The 22270-nt window shown below is 39.4% G+C and overlaps 1 pseudogene across 1 annotated transcript in view; it reads right to left on the reverse strand.

The window, feature by feature from the left end:
• Positions 1-846: 846 nt before the first annotated feature.
• Positions 847-22270, reverse strand: part of LOC104680859 — a 29244-nt pseudogene continuing 7820 nt past the window's right edge. The window contains exon 2 of the transcript XR_750518.2: positions 847-1434. The product of XR_750518.2 is annotated as an elongation factor 1-alpha 1 pseudogene (transcript). The remainder of the gene's footprint in view (positions 1435-22270) is intronic.

Below are 22270 nucleotides of genomic sequence, written 5' to 3' on the forward strand. Positions count from 1 at the left end.
TTGTTATCTAGTTCAACCAATATGGAAAACAGTATGGCGATTCCTCAAGGATCTAGAACTAGATGTACCATATGACCCAGCCATCCCACTACTGGGTATATACCCAAAGGATTATAAATCATGCTGCTATAATGACACATGCACACGCATGTTTATTGCAGCACTATTCACAATAGCAAAGACTTGGAATCAACCCAAATGTCCATCTGTGACAGACTGGATTAAGAAAATGTGGCACATATACACCATGGAATATTATGCAGCCATAAAAATGGATGAGTTTGCGTCCTTTGTAGGGACATGGATGCAGCTGGAAACCATCATTCTTAGCAAACTATCACAAGAACAGAAAACAAAACACCGCATGTTCTCACTCATAGGTGGGAACTGAACAATAAGATCACTTGGACTCGGGAAGGGGAACATCACACATCGGGGCCTATCATGGGAAGGGGGGAGGGGGGAGGGATTGCATTGGGAGTTATACCTGATATAAATGACGAATTGATGGGTGCTGACGAGTTGATGGGTGCAGCACACCAACATGGCACAAGTATGCATATGTAACAAACCTGCACATTATGCACATGTACCCTAGAACTTAAAGTATAATAATAAAAAAAAAAAGAAACAGATCTCAGTGTTACAGGAAGATGTAGATAATGTTTAGACATTTGGAGACATCTTTATGAAAATATGTACCAATTATATTAGAAAATAAAAATATATCTATGAGTTTCATTGAAAAAAAAAAGTACTGATTTTAAAAACTAATAACTTAAAACTGCCACACGTAAAAAGGAAAACCAAAGTGGTCCACAAAACATTCTCCTTTCCTTCTGAAGGTTTTACGATGCATTGTTATCATTAACCAGTCTTTTACTACTAAACTTAAATGGCCAATTGAAACAAACAGTTCTGAGACCGTTCTTCCATCACTAAATAAGAGTGGGGTGGCAGGTATTAGGGATAATATTCATTTAGCCTTCTGAGCTTTCTGGGCAGACTTGGTGACCTTGCCAGTTCCAGCAGCCTTCTTGTCCACTGCTTTGATGACACTCACCCCAACTGTCTGCCTCATATCACGAGCAGCAAAGTGACCCAAAGGTGGATAGTCTGAGAAGCTCTTAACACACATAGGCTTGCCAGGAACCATATCAACAATGGCAGCATCACCAGACTTCAAGAATGTAGGGCCATCTTCCAGTTTTTTACCAGAACGGCGATCAATCTTTTCCTTCAGCTCAGCAATCTTGCATGCAATGTGAGCCGTTTGGCAATCCAACACAGGGCATAGCCAGCACTTATTTGGCCTGGATGGTTCAGCATAATCACCTGAGCAGTGAAGCCAGCTGCTTCCATTGGTGGGTCGTTTTGCTGTCACCGGCAACGTTGCCATGACGAACATCCTTGACAGACACATTCTTGACATTCCTGAATGGTATTGTCCAGGTTTTCCTCTAGGATTTTTGTAGTCCCAGGTCTTACATTTAAGTCTTTCATCCATCTTGAGTTGATTTTTGTATAAGGAAGGGGTGCAGTTTCAGTTTTTCTGCATATGGCTAGCCAGTTTTCCCAACATTTATTAAATAGGAAATCTTTTCCCCATTGCTTGTTTGTGTCAGGTTTGTCAAAGATCAGATGGTTGTAGATGTGTGGTGCTTTTTCTGAGGGCTCTCTTCTGTTCCATTGGTCTATAGATCTGTTTAGGCACCAGTATCATCCTGTTTAATTACTGTAACCTTGTAGTATAGCTTGAGGTCAGGTAGCAAGATGATTCCAGCTTTTATGCAGCTAAGAAACATATGAAAAAAAGCTCACCATCACTAATTATTAGAGAAGTGCAAATCAAAAACACAAAGAGATACCATCTCTCACCAGTCAGAATGGCGATCATTAAAAAGTCAGGAAACAATAGATGCTGGGGAGGCTGTGGAGAAATAGGTGTTCTTTTACACTGTTGGCAGGAGTTTAAATTAGTTCAACCGTTGTAGAAGACTGTATGGCTATTCCTCAAGTATCTAGAGTCAGAAATAGCATTTGACCCAGCAATCCCATTACTGGGTATATAACCAAAGGATTATAAATTATTCTACTGTAAAGAAACATGAACATGTATGTTTACTGCAGCACTATTTGCAATAGCAAAGACTTGGAACTAACCCAAATAATTATCAATGTTAGACTGGATAAAGAAAATGTGATACATATACGCCATGGAATACTATGCAATCATAAAAAAAGAACAGGATCATGTCCTGTGCAGGGACATGGATGAAGTTGGAAACCATCATTCTCAGCAAGCCAACACAGGAACAGAAAACCAAACACCACATGTTCTCATTCATAAATAGGAGCTGAACAATGCGAACACATGGACACAGGGAGGGTACAATACATTATTGTTGACTATAGGTACCATGTTGTACAGCAGATCTTTAAAGCCAATTTATACTACTTGACTAAAACCTTATGACCATTGATTTATAACTTCCCCTCCCTCCAACTCCCAGAAACCCCCATTTCACTCTCTGATACCATGAACTTGACTGGTTTAGACATCTCATTTAAGTGGAATTATGAAGTCTATGTCTTTCTGTGACTGACTTATTTCACTTAGTATAATATCCTCAAGGTTCGTAAATGTTGTCACATATTTCAGGTGTTCCTTATTTTTAAAGATTGAATATTATTCAACTTTTGTGCATACAACATTTTATGTATCCATTCATCTGTTGATGGGCACTTAGGTTGTTGCCCACATCTTGGCTATTGTGAATAGTGCTGCAGTGAGTATAGGAGTGTTGCTGTATCTTCAAGCTCCTGATTTCAATTTTTTGAATAAATACTCAGAAGTGGGATTGCTGAATTATATGGTAGTTCTATTTTTAAGTTTTTAGGAACCTCCATATTGTATTCCATAGTGACTGCACCATTTTGCATTCTCACAAGCTTTGTACAATTGTTCCAATTTCTTCACATCCTCACCAACGCTTGTGTTGTTTTTTTAAAATAATAGTAATCTTGAGAAGTGATAGGTAATGTCTTACTGTGTTTTTGATTTGCATTTCCCTGATGCATTTATAAAATATACCTGTTGACCTGCTCTGACTTCTTTGGGAAAATGTCTTTTCAAGTTCTTAACCAGTTTTTAATAGATTTTTGAATTATTTTACTACCGAGTTATAGGATTTTCTTATAAATTTTGGAGATAAACCTCTTGTCAGATATATGGCTTACAAATATTTTCTCTAATTTCACATGTTGCCTATTCACTCTGTTGATTATTTCCTTTGTAGTGCAGAAGATTTTTAGTTTAATGTAGTCCAATTCTCTAATGTATTTTTTGTTTTTTTTTGCCTTTGCTTTTGGTGTCATATCTATGAAATCATTGCCAAGACCAATGTCCTATAGTATTTTCCTGTTTACTTGTAAGAGTTTTATAGTTTTCAGTCTTCTGTTTAACTCTTTAATCCACTTTGAGTTCATTTTCTGTGAATTGTTGAAAATGAAAATTCAATTTCATTCTTTTGCACATGAATATCCTGTTTTCCCAACACCAATTTCTTTTCCTCATTGTATATTCTTTGTGTCCCTGTTGAAGATCATTTCACTGTATATGTGTGCATTTATTTCTAATTTCTGGGCTCTGTATTCTGTTCCATTGTTCTATGTGTCTGTTTTTATTTCAGCACCATACTCTTTTGTTTATTGTTTATTTGTATTACATTTTTAATGAGAAAGGGTGATGATTCCAGCTTTGTTCTTTCTCATGATTGATTTGGCTATTTTTATTCTTTTGTGGTTCTATACAAATTTTAAAATTGTTCTGTTTGTGTAAAAAATGCCATTTAGATTTTGATATGGATTGCATTGAGTTTGTAGATCTTTTTGAGTAATATAAACGTTTATGCAATATTACATCTTACAAGCCACAAACACAAGATATTTTTTCCACTTGTTTGTGCCTTATTTAATTTCTTTTATTAATGCAACTTATTTTTTTTTTTTTTTTTTTTTTTTGAGACGGAGTCTCGCTCTGTCACCCAGGCTGGAGTGCAGTGGCCAGATCTCAGCTCACTGCAAGCTCCGCCTCCCGGGTTCACGCCATTCTCCTGCCTCAGCCTCCCGAGTAGCTGGGACTACAGGCGCCGCCACCTCGCCCGGCTAGTTTTTTTTTTATTTTTATTTTTAGTAGAGACGGGGTTTCACCGTGTTAGCCAGATGGTCTCGATCTCCTGACCTCATGATCCGCCCGTCTTGGCCTCCCAAAGTGCTGGGATTACAGGCTTGAGCCACCGCGCCCGGCGCAACTTATTTTTATATGTTGATATTGTTAACTGCAGCCTTACTGAATTTCTTTATTAACCTTAACAGTTTTTAGGAGTCTTCAGCATTTTCTACATATAAAATCATGTCATCTGCAAACAGGGACAATTCACCTATTCTGATTTGAATACCTTTTTTTTTTCTTGCCTAATTGCTCTGACTAGGATTTGCGGTACTATGTTGAATAGAAATAGTGAAAGTGGGCATTCTTGCCTTGTTTCTAAACTTAGAGGAAAACCTTTCAGTTTTCCACCATTGAGTATGCTGTTACCTATGGGCTTTCTGTATACAGACTTTGTTATGTTGAGGTAGTTTCCTTTTTGTCTCAGTTTGTTAAGAGTTTTTATCATGAATGTGTTTAAAATTATTTCAAATGTATTTAGGCATCTACTGAAATGATTGTCTTATTGTGTGTTTTTTATTCCTTTATTCTGTTAATATGGTATATCATATTGATAGATTTTTACATATTGAATTATCCTTTAATTCCAGGGATAAATCCTACTTGGCCATGGTGTATGACCTTTTTAAGGTGTTGGCAGATTCAGTTTGCTAGTATTTTGTTGAGGATCTTCACATCTATATTCTTAAGAGACATTGGCCTGTTATTGTCTTTTCTCATAATATCCTTGTCTGGCTTTGGTATCAAGGTAATGCTAGAGTCATAAAAGTAGTATGAAAGTGTTGTCTTTTCTTACATTTATTCAAAGAATTTGAAAATGATTGCCATTAATTCATCTTTTTTGGGTAAATAATTCTCTCATAGTTTTTATTAATCTTTCTGAAATGTATCTATAGCTCACATTTATTTTCATATTTGCCATTAGAAACATTTTGGTCTTTATTTAAAAGTTTGGTGATGTTTTTGTGACCAGGACTATGTCATAGGATTTTTTTTTTATACTGTACTTTAAGTTTTAGGGTACACGTGCACAACTTGCAGGTTTGTTACGTAAGTATATATGTGCCATGTTGGTTTGCTGTACACATCAAGTCGTCATTTACATAAGGTATTTCTCCTAATGCTATCCCTCCCCCAGCCCCCCACCCCGTTACAGGCCCCAGGGTGTGATGTTCCCCATGGCGTATCCAAGTGTTCTCATAGTTCAATTCCCACCTAAGGGTGGGGACATGCAGTGTTTGGTTTTCTGTCTTGTGATAGTTTACTCAGAATGATGGTTTCCAGCTTCATGCATGTCCCTGCAAAGAACAGGAACTCATCCTTTGTTATGGCTGCCTAGTATTCCATGGTATATATGTGCCACATTTTCTTAATCCAGTCTATCATTCATGGACATTTGGGTTGGTTCCAAGTCTTTGCTATTGTGAATAGTGCCACAATAAACGTATGTGTGCATGTGTATTTATAGCAGCATGATTTATAATCCTTTGGGTATATACCCAGCAATGGGATCACTGGGTCAAATGGTGTTTCTAGTTCTAGATCCTTGAGGAATCGCCACACTGTCATCCACAATGATTGAACTAATTTACATTCCCACCAACAGTGTAAAAGTGTTCCTATTTCTCCACATCCTCTTCAACATCTGTTGTTTCCTGACTTTTTAATGATCGCCATTCTAACTGGCATGAGATTGTATGGCATTGCAGTTTTGATTGGCATTTCTCTGATGACCAGTGATGATGAGCATTTTTTCGTGTGTCTGTTTGCTGCATAAATGTCTTCTTTTGAGAAGTGTGTGTTCAAATACTTTGCCCACTTTTTGATGGGGTTGTTTTTTTCTTGTAAATTTGTTTAAGTTCTTTGTAGATTCTGGATATTACCCCTTTGTCGGATGGGTAGATAGCAAAAATTTTCTCACATTCTGTAGGTTGCCTGTTCACTCTGATGGTAGTTTCTTTTGCTGTGCAGAAGCTCTTTAGTTTAATTAGATCCCATTTGTCTATTTTGGCTTTTGTAGTCATTGCTTTTGGTGTTTTAGTCATGAAGCACTTGCACATGCCTATGTCCTGAATGGTATTGCCTAGGTTTTCTTCTAAAGTTTTTATGGTTTTACGTCTAACATGCAAGTCTTTAATCCATCTTGAATTAACTTTTGTATAAGATGTAAGGAAGGGATCCAGTTTCAGCTTTCTACATATGGCTAGCCAGTTTTCCCAGCACCATTTATTAAAAAGGGAATCCTTTCCCCATTTCTCGTTATTGTCAGGTTTGTCAAAGATCAGATGGTTGTAGATGTGTGGTGTTATTTCTGAGGCCTCTCTTTTGTTCCATTGGTCTATATATCTGTTTTGGTATCAGTACCATGCTGTTTTGGTTATTGTAGTCTTGTAGTATAGTTTGAAGTCAGGTAGCATGATGCCTCCAGCCTTGTTCTTTTTGCTTAGGATTGTCTTGGCAATGCGGGCTCTTTTTTGGTTCCACATGAACTTTAAAATAGTTTTTTAAAAGTCTGTGAAGAAAGTCATTGGACCTTGATGGGGATGGCATTGAATCTATAAATTACCTTGGGTAGCATGGCAATTTCATGATATTGATTCTTCCTATCCATGAGCATGGAATGTTCTTCCATTTGTTTGTGTCCTCTTTGATTTCATTGAGCAGTGGTTTGTAGTTCTCCTTGAAGAGGTCCTTCACATTCCTTGTTAGTTGTATTCCTAGGTATTTTATTCTCTTTGCAGCAATGTGATTGGGAGTTGACTCATGGTTTGGCTCTCTATTTGTCTGTTATTGGTGTATAGGAATGCTTGTGATGTTTGCACATTGATTTTGCATCCTGAGACTTTGCTGAAGTTGCTTATAAGGTTAAGGAGATTTTGGGCTGAGATAATGGGGTTTTCTAAATATACAATCATGTCATGTGCAAACAAGGACAATTTGACTTCCTCTTTTTGTAATTGAATAGCCTTTATTTTTTTCTCTTGCCTGATTTCTCTGGCCAGAACTTCTAACACTATGTTGAATAGGAGTGGTGAGAGAGGGCATCCTTGTCTTGTGCTGGTTTTCAAAGGGAATGTTTCCGGTTTTTGCCCATTCAGTATGATTACTGGCTGTGGGTTTGTCATAAATAGCTCTCACTATTTTGAGATACAATCCATTGATATCTAGTTTATTGAAAGTTTTTAACATGAAGGGGTGTTGAATTTTGTCAAAGGCCTTTTCTGCACCTATTGAGATAATCATGTAGTTTCTGTCATTGGTTCTATTTATGTGATGGATTATGTTTATTGATTTGCATATGTTGAACCAGTCTTGCATCCCAGAGATGAAGCCCACTTGATCATGGTGGATAAGCTTTTTGATGTGCTGCTGGATTTGGTTTGCCAGTATTTTATTGAGGAGTTTTGCATCGATGTTCATCAGGGATATTGGTCTAAAATTCTCTTTTTGTGTTGTGTCACTGCCAGGCTTTGGTGTCAGGATGCTGCTGGCCTCATAAAGTGCATTAGGGAGGATTCCCTCTTTTTCTATTGATTGGAATGGTTTCAGAAGGAATGGTACCAGCTCCTCTTTGTTCCTCTGGTAAAATTCGGCTGTGAATCTGTCTGGTCCTGGACTTTCTTTGGTTGTAGGCTATTAATTATTGCATCAATTTCAGTACCTGTTATTGGTCTCTTCAGAGATTCAACTTCTTCCTGGTTTTGTCTTGGGAGAGAGTGTATGTCCAAGAATTTATCCATTTCTTCTAGACTTTCTAGTTTATTTGAGTAGAGGTGGTTACAGTATTCTCTGATGGTAATTGGTATTTCTGTGGGATCAGTGGTGATATCCCCTTTATCATTTTTTATTGCATCTATTTGATTCTTCTTTTTTTCTTTTTCTTTAGTCTGGCTAGCTGTCTATTTTGTCGATCTTCTCAAAAAGTCAGCTCCTAGATTCATTGATTTTTTTAAGGGTTTTTTGTGTCTCTATCTCATTCAGTTCTGCTCTGATCTTAGTTACATCTTGCCTTCTGCTAGCTTTTGAATTTGTTTGCTTTTGATTTTCTAGTTCTTTTAATGATGATGTTAGGGTGTCTATTTTAGATCTTTCCTACTTTCTCTTGTAGGCACTTAGTGCTATAAATTTCCCTCACACACTGCTTTAAATGTGTCCCAGAGATTCTGGTACATTGTTTCTTTGTTCTCATTGGTTTCAAAGAACATCTTTATTTCTGCCTTGATTTCGTTGTTTACTCCTTCAGGAGGAGGTTGTTCAGTTTCCATGTAGTTGTGAGGTTTTGAGTGAGTTTCTTAATCCTGAGTTCTAATTTGATTACACTGTGTTCTGAGAGACAGTTTGTTGTGATTTCTGTTCTTTTACATTTGCTGAGGAGTGTTTTACTTCCAATTATGTGGTCGATTTTAGAATAAGGGCAATGGGGTGCTGAGAAAATGTATATTCTGTTGATTTGTGGTGGAGAGTTCTGTAGATGTCTATTAGGCCCATTTGGTGCAGGCCTGAGTTCAAGTCCTGAATATCCTTGTTAACATTCTGTCTCGTTAATCTGTCTAATATTGATAATGGGGTGCTAAAGTCTCCCATTATTATTGTGTGAGTGTCTATATCTCTTTGTAAGTCTCTAAGGACTTTCTTTATGAATCTGGGTGCTCTGTATTGGGTGCATATATATATTTAGGATAGTTAGCTCTTCTTGTTGAACTAATCACTTTACCATTATGTAATGACCTTCTTTGTCTCTTTTGATCTTTGTTGGTTTAAAGTCTGTTTTTTTCAGAGACTAGGATTGCAACCCCTGCTATTTTTTGCTTTCCATTTGCGTGGTAGATCTTCCTCTATCCCTTTATTTTGATCCTATGTGTGTGTCTCTGCACGTGAGATGGGTCTCCTGAATACAGCACACTGATGGGTCTTGATTCTGTATCCAATTTGCCAGTCTTTGTCTTTTAATTGGGGCATTTAGACCATTTACATTTAAGGTTAGTATTGTTATGTGTGAACTTGATCCTGTCATTATGATGTTAGCTGGTTATTTTGCCCATTATTTGATGCAGTTTCTTCACAGCATCGATGGTCTTTACAATTTGGCATGTTTTTGCAGTGACTGGTACTGGATGTTCCTTTCCATGTTTTGTTCTTCCTTCACAAACTCTTTTAAGGCAGGCCTGGTGGTGACAAAATCTCTCAGCATTTGCTTGTCTGTAAAGGATTTTATTTCTCCTTCACTTATAAAGCTTAGTGTGGCTGGATATGAAATTATGGGTTGAAAGCTTTTTTCTTTAAGTATGTTGAATACTGGCCCCCACTCTCTTCTGATTGTAGGGTTTCTGCTGAGAGATCCACTGTTAGTCTGATGGGCTTCCCTTTGTGGGCAACCCGGCCTTTCTCTCTGGCTGCTCTTAACATTTTTTCCTTCATTTCAACCTTGGTGAATCTGACGTTGATGTGTCTTGGGGTTGCTCCTCTCAAGGAGTATCTTTGTGGTGTTCTCTATTTCCTGAATTTGAATGTTGGCCTGCCTTGCACCGTTGGGGAAGTCCTCCTGGATAATATCTTGAAGAGTGTTTTCTAACTTGGTACCATTCTCCCCATCACTTTCAGGTACACCAATCAACTGTAGATTTGGTTTTTTCACATAGTCCCGTATTGCTTGGAGGCTTTGTTTCTTTTCACTCTTTTTTCTCCAATCTTGTCTTCTTGCTTTATTTAATTAATTTGGTCTTCAATCACTGATATCCTTTCTTCCACTTGATTGAATCGGCTATTGAACCTTGTGCCTGTGTCACGGAGTTCTCCTGCTGTGGTTTTCAGCTTCATCAGGTCATTTAAGATCTTCTCTAAACTGTTTATTCTAGTTAGCCATTGATCTAACCTTTTTTCAAGGTTTTTAGCTTCCTTATGATGGATTAGAACATCCTACTTTAGCTTGGAGAAGTTTGTTATTACCCAACTCCTGAAGCCTACTTCTGTAAACTCGTCGAACTCATTCTCCGTCCAGTTTTGTTCCCTTGCAGGTGAGGAGCTGTGATTCTTTGGAGAAGAGGTGCTCTGGCTTTTCGAATTTTCAGCTTTTCTGCTCTGGTTTCTCCCAATCTTTGTGATTTTATCTACCTTTGGTGTTTGATGTTGGTGACCTACAGATGGGGTTTTGGTGTGAATGTCCTTTTTGTTGATGCTGATGCTATTCCTTTCTGTTAGTTTTCCTTTTGACAGTCAGGACCCCCAACTGCAGGTCTATTGGAGTTTGCTGGAGGTCCACTCAAGACCCTGTTTGCTTGGGTATCACCAGTGGAGGGTGCAGAACAGTAAATATTGCAGAACAGCAAATATTGCTGCCTCATCCTTACTCTGGAAGCTTCATCCCAGAGGGGCACTTGCCTTTATGTGTTGTCTCTCGGCCCCTACTGGGAGGTGTCTCCCAATCAGGCTACACGGGGTTCACGGACCCACTTGAGGAGGCAGTCTGTCTGTTCAAACGCCATGCTGGGAGAACCACTGCTCTTTTCAGAGCTTTCAGACAGGGACGTTTAAGTCTGCAGAAGTCTGCTGCCTTTTGTTCAGTGATGCCCTGCCCACAGAGGTGGAGTCTAAAGAGGCAGTAGGCCTTACTGAGCTGCCGTGGGCTCTGTCCAGTTCAAGCTTCCTGGCCACTTTATTTACATTTTCAAGCCTCAGCAATGGCAGACACCTTTCCCTCCTCCAAGGCTGCATACTTGCATGTCAATCTCAGACTGCTGTTGTAGCAGCTCAAGGCTCTGCGGGTGTGGGACCCGCCAAGCCAGGCACAGGAGGGCATCCCCTGGTCTTCCGGTTGCTAAGACTGTGGGAAAAGTGCAGTGTTTGGGCAAGAGTTTACCATTCCTCCAGGTACAGTCTGTCACAGCTTCCCTTGCCTAGGAAAGGGAAATCCCCATACCCCTTGTGCTTCCCAGGTTAGGCAATTCCCCGCCTTGCTTTGGCTAACCCTCTGTGGGCTGCACCCACTGTCCAACCAGTCCCAATGAGATGAACCAGGTACCTCAACTAGTTGGAAATGCAGAAATCACTCATCTTCTGCATTGATCTCGCTGGGAGCTGCAGACCGGAGCTGTTCCCATTTGGCCATTTTGGAAGTGAATCCCAGACATTTTAAATGAAAGATAAAATCTCCACATTGTGTAGATTATAGCAAGTGCTGAGTAAAACATCTGATCAAAAGGTATGGGTTATTGTGTCCCTGTGTTGGAACATTGTGTTTCAGTTCATAAATATTAGTCAGCCCTTTCCTCCTAAAACACGCTTATGTTGAGTCTCATCCGTGGCAACAGAAGCAGAGGCTGGAAAATGGGATTTAGGACATAAGGTTCCTAAACAGTCTATAGGACTGTTCTGTTCCCGGCTTTTACTAAGATCACAGGTAGGCAGTGATGAGTTAGCAAACTGGAAATAAAAGAAACATTTTGGTATGTAGTATTTGCTAATTTTCATGTTGTAAATACTCTCAACATCACTGACTTTAAGCTTCTTATAGTTAACAACCTGTTCACAATATTTCTGATTATTTAATAATTGGCTCTTATGAATACAAATAGCTTCAATTCAACTAAGTCCAGGGTATCGAAACACATTGTTTCTTCTTTTACAAAAAACATTTATTTTATGTTTACAGGGTACATGTGTAAGATGTCCAGGTTTCTTACATACGTAAATGTGGTCATAGGTTTTGTTATACAGATTATTTTCTCACACAGGTATTAAGCCTAGTATCCATTAGTTATCTTTCCTAATCCTCTCCCTCCTCTCACCTTCCACCTTCTGATAGGCCACAGTATGTGTTGTTCCCCTCTATGTGTCCATGTGTTCTCATAATTTAGCTCCCACTTATAAGTGAGAACATGTGGTATTTGATTTTCGGTTTCTGCTTCTGTTAGTTTGCTGAGGATAATGTCCTCCAACTCCATCCATGCTCTTGCAAAGGACACAATCTCATTCTTTTTAATGGCTGCATAGTATTCCATGGTGTGTGTGTACCACATTTTCTTTATCCAGTGTATCATTGATGGTTATTTAGGTTGATTCCATGTCTTTGCTATTGTAAATAGTGCTGCAATAAATGTACACATGCAAGTGTCTTTATAATAGAACAATGTATATTCCTTTAGGTATATGCCCAGTAATTAGATTGCTGAATTCTATCTATAGGTCTTTGAGTACTCATCACACTGTCTTCCACAATAGTTAAACAAATTTAGACTCCCACCAACAGTGTATAAGCATTCCTTTTTCTCCACAATCTTGCCAGTATTTATTTTTGACTTTTTAATAGTAGTCATTCTAACTGGTGTGAGATACTATCTCATTGTGATTTTCATTTGCATTTCTCTAATAGTCAGTGATATTCAGCTTTTTTTCATATGCCTGTTGCCTATGTGTTTGTCTTCCTTTGAAAAGTGTCTGTTCATGTGCATTCCCCACTTAATGGTGTTGTTTGCTTTTTTTTTTTTTTCTTTTAAATTGGTTTAAGTTCTTATAAATTGGTTTAAAGATGCTGGATAGGCCAAGCATGGTGGCTCATACCTGTAGTACCAGCATTTTGGGAGGCCGAGGCAGGTGGATCACCTGAGGTCAGGAGTTCAAGACCAGCCTGGCCAGCATGGTGAAACCCCATCTGTACAAAAAATATAAACAATTAGACAGGAATGATGGTGGGTGCCTGCAATCCTAGCTGCTCAGGAGGCTGAGGTGGGAAAATCATTTGAACTTCAGAGTCAGAGGCTGCAGTGAGCTGAGATCACACCATTGCACTCCAGCATAGGGGACAAAGTGAGACCCCATCTCAAAAATATATAAATAAATAAATAAATAAATAAATAAATAAATAAATAAATAAATGCTAGCTGTTACACCTTTGTCAAAGACTTAGTTTGCAAATTTTTTTCCATTCTCTAGGTTGTCTGTTTACCCTGTTGATATTTTATTTTGCTGTACAGAAGCTTTTTAGTTTAATTCAATACCATTTGACAATTTTTACTTTTGTTACAATTGCTTGTGGCATCTTCCTCATGAAATCTTTGCACATGCCTATGTCTTGAATGGTATTGCTTAGGTTATCTTCCAGGGTTTTATAGTTTGGGTTTTTACAGTTTGGGTTTTTACATTTAAGTTATTAATAAATATTGAGTTAATTTTTGCATGTGGTTTAAGGAAGGGGTACAGTTTCAGTTTTCTGCATATGGCTAGCCAGTTATCCCAGCACCATTTACTGAATAAGGAATCCTTTCCCCATTGCTTGTTTTTGTCCAGTTGGTCAAAGATCAGATAGTTGTAGGTGTGTGGTCTTATTTCTGGGTTCTCTATTCTCTTCCATTGATCTATATGTATGTTCTTGTACCAATACCATGCTGTTTTGTTTACTGTAGCACTGTAGTGTAGTCTGAAGTTGGGTAGCTTGATGTCGTCAACTTTGTTCTTTTTGCTGAGGATTGCCTTAGCTATTTGGGCACCTTTTTGGATCCATATACATTTTAAAATAGTTTTTTTCTAGTCCTGTGAAGAAAATCAATGGTAGTTTAATTGGAATACCATTGAATCTATAAATTGCTTGGGCAGTATGGCCATTTTAGCAATATTGATTCTTCATATCTATGAGTGTAAAATTTTTTCCATTTGGTTGTGTCATCTCTGATTCCTTTGAGCAGTGGTTTTTAGTTCTCCTTGTAGACATCCCTTACCTCCCTTGTTAGTTTTATTTCTAGATATTTTATTCTTTTTGTGGCAATTGTGAATGGGAGTTTGTTTGTGAGTTTGTTTGTCTATGTACTTCAGTGTGTTTTTTTAGTGGCTGGAAATAGTTTTTTCTTTCCATACTAAGTGTTTCCTTCAGGAGCTCTTGTAAGGCAGGTCTGATGGTAATACATACCTTCAACATATGCTTGACTGAAAAAGGATCTTATTTTTTATTTGCTTATGAAGCATAGCTTGGCCAGATATGAAATTCTGCATTAAAATTTCTTTTCTTTAAGAATGTTGAATATTGGCCCCAATTTCTCCTGGCTTTGAGGGTTTCCACTGAGAGGTCTACTTTTAGTCTGATGGGCTTCCCTTTGTAGGTGACTTTGTCTCTCTCTCTGGGTTGCCCTTACCATTTTTTCTTTCATGTCAACCTTGGAGAATCTGATGGTTATGTGTCTTGGGGATGATCTTCTCATGGAGTATTTTACTGGGGTTCTTTGTATTTCCTGAATTTGAATGTGAGCCTGTCTAGCTAGGTTGGGAAAGTTTTTATAAATAATATCTTGAAATACGTTTTTCAAATTTGTTTTATTCTCCGCATCTCTGTCACGTACACCAATCAGTCACAGATTCATTTTTTTACACAATCCCATATTTCTTGGAGGTTTTGTTTATTTCTTTTTATTTTTTGTTCTCTATTTTTGTCTGCCTGTTTTATTTCAAAAAGAAGGTCTTCAAGCTCTCACATTTTTTCTCCATTTGGTGTATTCTGCTATTAATACTTGCAATTGAATTATGAAATTCTTGTGTGTTTTTCAGCTCTATCAGGTCAGATACATTCTTCTCTGTACTGGATATTTTGTTTGTCAGCTCCTGCACTGGTTTATCATGGTTTTTAGCTTGCTTTCATTGGGTTACAATGTGCTTCTTCAGCTCAGTGAAATTCATTTTTATCCATATTCTGAATTCTACTTCTGTCACTTCAGCCATCTTAGTCTCAGCCCACTTCTGAACCCTTGCTGAAGAGGTGATTTAGTCATTTGGAGGAACAAGAGCACACTGGCTTTTCGAAGTTTCAGTGTTCTTGCACTAATTCTTTCTCATCGTTGTGGGCTTATCTACCTTCAATCTTTGAGGTTATTGACCTTCAGGTGGGTTTTATTTTCTCTTAACCGTCTGGCCACTTTTCAGTAGGGCTGCTTCAGTTTGCTGGGGGTCCACTCCAATCCTTAGTCACCTTGGATTTTCTAGTACTTAGAGGTGTCACCAGTGAAGGTTGCACAACAGTAAAGATGGCAGCCTACAGCCTTTTTTGGGAGCTTCATTCTGGTATGTACAGACTTATTGCCAGGCTGACTGCACCAGTAGGAGGTGGCTGGAGAAGTTGGCTGGGAGGTCTCACCCACTCAGGAGGAACAGAATTGGGGACCTGCTTCAAAAGGCAGTCAGCAGTGCTTTCATAGAGCAGGTGTGCTGGGCTGGGGTACTGCTTTTACCTCCAGTCAGTCAGCTTGGGATCTCCAAAGTGTGGAGACTGGAATGGCTAAGTCACTGAAACACCAAAGATGGCAGACCATTCCGCCCTCTAGCAGCTCTGTCTCAGAAAGTTTTCAAATCTATGTTGGCCAGAGAACATTGGCAGGAATAGCTAGAGTCCCCAGTTGGGATGTTCCCCCTACTGAGGAGGAACAAATCAGGGACTCACATAAGGAAGCAATGTGGCCATGCTTTTATAGAGCAGCTGTGTTATGCTGGGGTGCCACTTCTGCCCTGATCAGCTTGGGCTCTCTAAAGCCCACAGGCTAGAATGGCTGAGTTGCTCAAGGAGCAAAGATTGTGGCCTGCCCCTCCCCTTGGGAACTTCATCCTGTCCCAGGTCCCAGGTAGGTGCAACACTGTTGCTGGTGGCTGGCTAGAATTCCAAGCCAGTGAGTCTTATCCTGTGACGCACCATTGAAGTGGGGCCCGCAGATCATTGCTGCTCAGCACCCTGTATTCAGCCCCCTTTTGGGGGTATGTACGAGAGTTCAACCTCCTGCCTTGCCTGAGTTGCAGTCACCTTTGCTGGGAATTCTGGAGCTGGAGTAGGTATATCTCCTGGTTCTCCATACATGCCTGCGTAGCTGCTCTGTTGAGACTTCATGCAGCTCTGTGTGTCAGACCAAATGCCCTGGTAGAATGAGTTCATGACAGGATATCCTGACCCAAGGACTGAAAGATCTTTGGAAAAAGTGTGGTTTTCTGGGGTTGCACATTCACTCACTGCTGCCCTGGTGGGGGGTAGGTTTCCTTGGCTTTGTGTTGCTCCCTGGTAGGCCATTGCTCTTCCCTGTTTTTCTCCATTTTCCGTGAGTTGAGCTATTTCCTTGATCAGTCCCAATGCAAGTACCTAGATGTTTCAATTGAAGGTGCTGTATTTGCTCATTCCTTTTATTTCTCCCTGTGAAAACCATGCACTGTAGCTGCTTCTAGGCGGCCCCCTCCTATGTCTTTATTTCTTTGTACAGGGTAGTTTTTTCTGGGACCAGAGAGATTAGAATCCTGTCTTAACAACTTCCAATGTGCATGACTTTGATATTATATCTACCCTTTTTTTGTGCCTCAGGATCTTTGCCTACAAATTGGAGATAATGTTACTACACACCTCATAGTTTTGTTGTGAGATTTAAAAGTGATAATTCTCATGATGCTCAGAAACATGTTCTTGGCACAGTGTTGCTGCTCAGTAAATGACAGCTATCATCATCATAATCACCATCATCATTATCATTACCATAATCATCACTACTCTTCCTGAAACCACTGCAAAACAGTATAGGATATAAAAGAGAGGAAATTATAGAGGAGTGAGCCAGAAGTGACATCTCAGGAGCCTTTATTCCCTGACTAGTTCCAGAGAAGGCATGCAAGACACTGTCCTGCAGACCCACCAGAGATGAGTTTCACTTGGGGGCAAAGGCAAGGGGATCACCTTGAAAGAAACAAAATCCCTCCCTGTCTCTGTAGGAATATCAACAAATAAATTTTACATATATTTCTTTGTTGTGAAGTTATGATTGAAAGCAGCATTGTCTGTGGATCAACACAACACCAGGGGGAGTCATCACAGGTACACTGGCTCCGAATGGTACTTATGACCTCAGTGCAAAAGGCCTGAACTATTCAATGGCTCATGAAATGTCAATTGCTGACCCTCTGGATGGCTTCTCAACTGGAGAGGTTCCTACAAAGAAAGACTGGGTCTCAGGGTAGATATCTCACAGGAGTAAGGACTCTGGAACCACAAAATGACAGATGGGGCAAGTAGTTTAGCAAGGAATATAAGAGTACACACTGTTTCTGAAGATGGCATGAACAGTGTTCTCCTATGAGACTGAATTTAGACAGGTACTTAGGACAAGCTTCAGAAGTTGGGAGAAACAGGCCGGGTACAGTGGCTCATGCCTGTAATCTCAGCACTTTGGGAGGCAGAGATGGGCAGGTCACTTGAGGTCAGTAGTTCAAGACCAGACTGGCAAACATGGTGAAACCCTGTCTCTACTAAAAATACAAAAATTAGGCAGATGTTGTGGTGGGCACCTTTAATCCCAGCTACTTGGGAGGCTAAGGCAGGAGAATCACTTGAACTCAAGAGGCAGAGGTTGCAGTGAGCTGAGATCGTACCACTGCACCCCAGCCTGGGCAACAGAGTGAGATTCCATCTGATACAATAAAAAATAATTTAAAAAAATAAAAAGAAGTTGGGAGAAACAGCTTTACAGCATGGCTGACATATGTGTTTAAGGCCCCTTCATGGAAGAGAGAACAAGCCCAGAGGAAAGTAGAAACCACACACTTCCAGGGTCCAAGGCCTTAGATGACTTTTGGGATAACAAGAGAAGAGTTCTGGTCATTGGAGGGTATCCTTTGATTTCTGGCATTTGCTAGATACTGCCATGGTCTACAATCTAGATCTCCAGGAGAAAAGTCATTGAGTCCAGGCAGGCAATTAGACATTCTGTTTATTGCATACTTTCTACCTCATGATGACTATGCTAGATATTTCACATGTAATGTCACATTTAATTATTTCTATAACCATGGTAGCTAGAAATTATTATTCATAACATACAAGAATTAAAATTAATTTAAAAAATTAAAAGTAAAAAGTTAATTTAAAAATTAATTAAAATTCAGTATGATAAATTCTGTGTTCAGTACAAGTACAGGAATATATAACAATACATAGGAGAAGGAGGTAATTCAGGGAAACAGGTTTTTTTTGTTTTTTTTTTTTTCCACATAATGCTGCTTGGAGTTTGGTTGCCACATAAAAAATAACTGGAAAGATAAAAAGCAACTAGATCATCAAGAAAATAAACAGTTAAGGTGCTAAAAATGTACCCAAAAGGTATTTGTATTTAGTTCTTTCTGCCTCCGTATACTGAACTGATTGTACAAAAGTCTGCCTTGTCTGGAATAGGCCTGGTCATTCATCTCTGATCTCTACCTCCTCTACCTACTTGGCTGTATGGGTCAGTGAAGACACAGGCTGCTTTCCTTACACATCTATCACTATTGTTCAAAGGGCCACTATTAGTTCTTTAAGTTATTTCTTCCATGAGGCCAGTGAGTGTGCTATACATCTCAAAAGTTATGCCTAAATTTGGCGTAAGTAAATGCTGCATCTCAGCTGTGACCCTAAATTAGCATTAAACAGCACTCTCCCTGGCACTACCTCAGTAGTCCCTGAGGACTATTTTGATTGTAGTATAATTATTCTCACCTCTGTGTAAAATTCAGAGAAACTTACAGGTCAGGGAATAGCCTGGTAGGGGAATAAGATGGCATTTGTAGGTCATTGCCACATCCAACCACAGGAAAATTTTATCCACTACCTCTAAAAGATAGAGAGATTGTTAGGTTGCATTTACTTGATAATTCAGTAGAAAATGAGAAACATAGAGAACATGAATAAAATCATTTATTTTTAAGACATTACTTATTAAAGGAGATATAGGCAATTAGCTATTCAGAAATACGTGATTGATGAAAGTTTATTTATTTCAAATTTCAAATGCAAGACACTTAAGCAGTTTAACTGAGAATGGCAAGAAGCCTAGAGAAAGATGAAGAAAGACATAAAGACAGAGAAACCAAGAGAGAGAAATTAAATTTGTAAGAGATGAGAAGGAGAAAAAAAAATGATGGATAGGAGGAAGGACTAAATTGCAGCTTCCACTCGGATGGACAGAGCAGTGTGTGGAGATTCACATTGTGAACTTTCGCTCCAAGAACAACTGGGGGAATATACCAGGAAAGTAGAGAAAATCCACAAACCCTTTGAAGGAAGTGGATTGCTCCTGCAGAACCTGGGAGACAGCCCAAATACTGTGAGTGCCTAAACTGTGAAAACACTAAAGGGGGGTCATCCACCCCTGAACACACATCCTCAGTGGGGAATCTGAAGGTCCAGGTCATGGGAGAAGGATTTGATCTTATCTGGAGCTGAGACAATATAAAGAGTCGAGCGAAATACACGGGTAGAGAAAGCAGCGGGAAAAGCCCTGTGGGCTCTCTGGATCCCCAGGGAAGACATTTCTGACTTGTCTCACAGGCATCCTTGGGGAGGGCTGCCAGAGGAACTAGGAAAAGACCACAGGGACAAGAAAACCTTTAGTTGAACTTTCTAACAATTACAATTGAATGTGAAGCTTCCTGGCCAGAACTCGGGGGAGGGTGTGAGTCTTGTGTGCAGACTCCTTCACATCTCCTTTAGCATTAAACAGCACTCTCCCTGGCACACCTCAGTAGTCCCTCAGGACTATTTTGATTGTAGTATAATTATTCTCACCTCTGTGTAAAATTCAGAGAAACTTACAGGGCAGGGAATGGCCTGCTAGGGGAATAAGATGGCATTTATCTTATTATGAAGGAGGTGTGAAAGTTTTGCTTGCTGTCTCAGCTGGGAGGCTGGTAGCCTAGGACAAGTTCTCAGACTGCTCACTCAGTACCTGGAAACAAAGTTGGTGCTGTTGTTTGGGGTAGGGTGGGAGTAAGACTAGTCTTTTGGGTCGCATGGGAGCTGGGTGAGGCCTGTGACTGACAGCTTTCCCCCACTTCCCTGACAACCCGCATGACACAGCAGAGGCAGCCAAAATACTCCTGGGATCGTACCTCCATTGACCTGAGAACCACACTCCCTCCCCCACAGCAGCCACAACAAACGCAACCGAGAGTCTGAGCTCAGATACACCTAACCCTGTCCCAACATGGTCTTTCCCCACAGACCCTGGTAGTTGAAGTAAAAAATCATATTCTCTTGGTAGTTCTAGGGCCCCACCCACTGCCTGATCCTCCCTATACTACCACAGCTGATGCTCTCCTGAAAGCACCACCTCCTGGCAAGTGGCCAACCAGCACAAAACTAGTGTACTGAACAACTACAACTAAAGACCAACACAGAGTCCATTCTACTCCCCTGCCCTCTACACCAGAGCAGGTGCTGGTATCCATGGCTGAGAGACCTGAAGATGGTTCACATCACAGGACTCTGTACAGACACCCCCTGACAAAAAAATCAGCCCAAAGCCTGGCACTTATGCTGCATGGATAGATCCAGAAAAGAAATAACAATCACTACAGTTTGCTCTCAGGAAGCCACATCCCAAAGAAAAGGGGGAGAGTACTGAATCGAGGGAGCACACTGTGGGTCAAAAGAATCTGAACACCAGCCCTTGAGCCCCAGATCTTCCCTCTGACATAGACTGCTCAAATGGGAAGAAACAAGAAAAACAATTCTGATAATATAACAAAACAAGATTCTTTAATGTCCACCAAAAAAATCAAACTGACTCACCAGTAATAGATCCAAAACAAGAAGAAATCCCTGAATTGCCAGAAAAAGAATTCAGAAGGTCGATTATTAAGCTAATCAAAGAGGCACAAGAAAAAGATGATGCCCAACTTAAAGAACTGTTTTAAAAAATGATAGAAGGTGTGAGGAGAGAAATCTTCAGTGAATTGGCATAAATACAAAACAATCACAACTTCAGGAAATAAAGGACACACAGAAATGCAAAATTTACTAGAAAGTCTCAGCAATGGAATTAAACAAGCAAAAGAAAGAACTTCAGAGCTCAAAGACAAAGTTTTTGAAATAATTCAATCCAACAAAGACAAAGAAATGAGAACTTTAAAAAAGTGAACATAAACAAAGCCTCCAAGAAGTTTGGGATTATGTTAGATGACCAAACATAAGAATAATTGGCATTTCTGAAAAAGAAGAGAAATCCAAAACTTTGGAAAACACATTTGGGGAAATAGCTGAGGAAAACTTCCCCAGAATTGATACAGATCTAGACATCCAAATACAAGAAGCTCCAAGAACACCAGGGAAATTCATCACAAAAAGAACATTGCCTAGGCATATAGTCATCAGGTTATCTAAAGTCAAGACAAAGGAAATAATCTTAATACCTATGAGGCAAAGGCACAGGTAACCTATAAAGAAAAACTGATTAGACTAACAGCAAACTTCTCAGCAGAATCCCTACAAGCCAGAAGGGATTGGGGCCCTATCTTCAGTCTCCTTAAACAAAACAATTATCGGCTAAGAATTTTGTATTCAGCAAAACAGTTTTATAAATGAAGGAAAGGTACAGTCTATTTCAGACAAGGAAATGCTGAAAGAATTCACCACTACCAAGCCAGCACTACAAGAACTGATAAAGGGAGCTCTGAATCTTGAAATGAATCTTGGAAACACGTAAAAAAAAATCTTTAAAGCATGAATCTCACAGGACATATAAAACAAAAATACAATAAATAAAATGAAGGTATTCAGGCAACAAATAACATGATGAATGAAATACCACCTCACATCTCATTGCAAACATTGAATGTAAATGGCATTAATGCTCCACTTAAAAGATACAAAATGGCAGAATGGATAAGCATTGAGGGCTTACCCATGGATAAGGCCTCATGAGGGCAGTATCTGCTCCCCTCAAGTGACTCATCTAACACATACAGACTCACATAAACTTGAGTTAAAAAGGTGGAAAAAGACATTCCATGCAAATGGATACAAAAAGACAGCAGGAATAGCTATTGTTATATCAGACAAAACAAACTTTAAAGAAACAGCAGTTGAAAAAAGAGGGATATTATATAATGATAAAAGGCCTTATCCAACAGGAAAATATCACAATCCTGAATATATGTACACCTAACACTGGAGCTCCCAAATTTATGAAACAATTACTACTAGACCTAAGAAATGAAATAGACAGTAACACAATAATAGTGTGGGACTTCAATCTCTACTGACAGCACTAGACAAGTCAT

The sequence above is a fragment of the Rhinopithecus roxellana genome, chromosome 7, assembly GCF_007565055.1.
Source record: "Rhinopithecus roxellana isolate Shanxi Qingling chromosome 7, ASM756505v1, whole genome shotgun sequence".
NCBI lineage: Eukaryota > Metazoa > Chordata > Mammalia > Primates > Cercopithecidae > Rhinopithecus > Rhinopithecus roxellana.